Source organism: Myotis brandtii, unplaced genomic scaffold, assembly GCF_000412655.1.
Source record: "Myotis brandtii unplaced genomic scaffold, ASM41265v1 scaffold523, whole genome shotgun sequence".
NCBI lineage: Eukaryota > Metazoa > Chordata > Mammalia > Chiroptera > Vespertilionidae > Myotis > Myotis brandtii.
The window spans coordinates 2,622,583-2,623,122 of record NW_005369902.1 but is presented as its reverse complement, the minus strand read 5'-3'; the positions used below and the strand labels follow the sequence as shown (position 1 = coordinate 2,623,122).

The following is a 540-nucleotide window of genomic DNA, read 5'->3' as shown; positions in this document are numbered from 1 at the left end:
AGGGGGGTCGACGCCCAGGAGGCCCGAGGGGGGTGGTCAGTGAGGCTGGTGCACCTGCCGAGTAGCCACAGCCTCCCTCCCCCTCCTCACACCCCCGGATACGCTGCAGAGCGGCTTATTTTAAGACGCGAGACAGTCTCTGAACAGGCTGGACCTCACGTCCGCTTACACGTGCGGCACAGCCCACACTGAACCTCGGCTTGTGCCGCGGCAGCTCTCTGTGAGCTGGGCGGTGAGAGGAGAAAGACCCGGTGGCCTGGGGCCTCGGGGGCCCCACAGCGGGAAGCACGCGGGGTGTTCTCAGGCCTGTCCCTCCGCGCGCTCTCATTAACCTGTCGCAGAGGCAGAAACGGGCACCGGAGGAGACCCAGGGCTGTCACTTGTGGGCCTCGGGTCTCTTAATGTCTTGTCAGCTGCAGCTGAAACCTGGGCTTAGCCGCTATTTTTAATCAGCCTGGGCATAAAAATAGCAGAGCCCATCAGGCAGTGACGCAGGCCCTTCTCACCCCTGCGGGAGCCGGGCCTGCTGTGCGGGGCAGG

The 540-nt window shown here is 64.4% G+C and overlaps 1 protein-coding gene across 1 annotated transcript in view; it reads right to left on the bottom strand.

Annotated features, from left to right (window-relative positions):
* MYO1D (myosin ID) overlaps positions 1 to 540 on the bottom strand; it is a 192,208-nt gene that overhangs the window by 2,431 nt on the left and 189,237 nt on the right. The window lies entirely within an intron of this gene.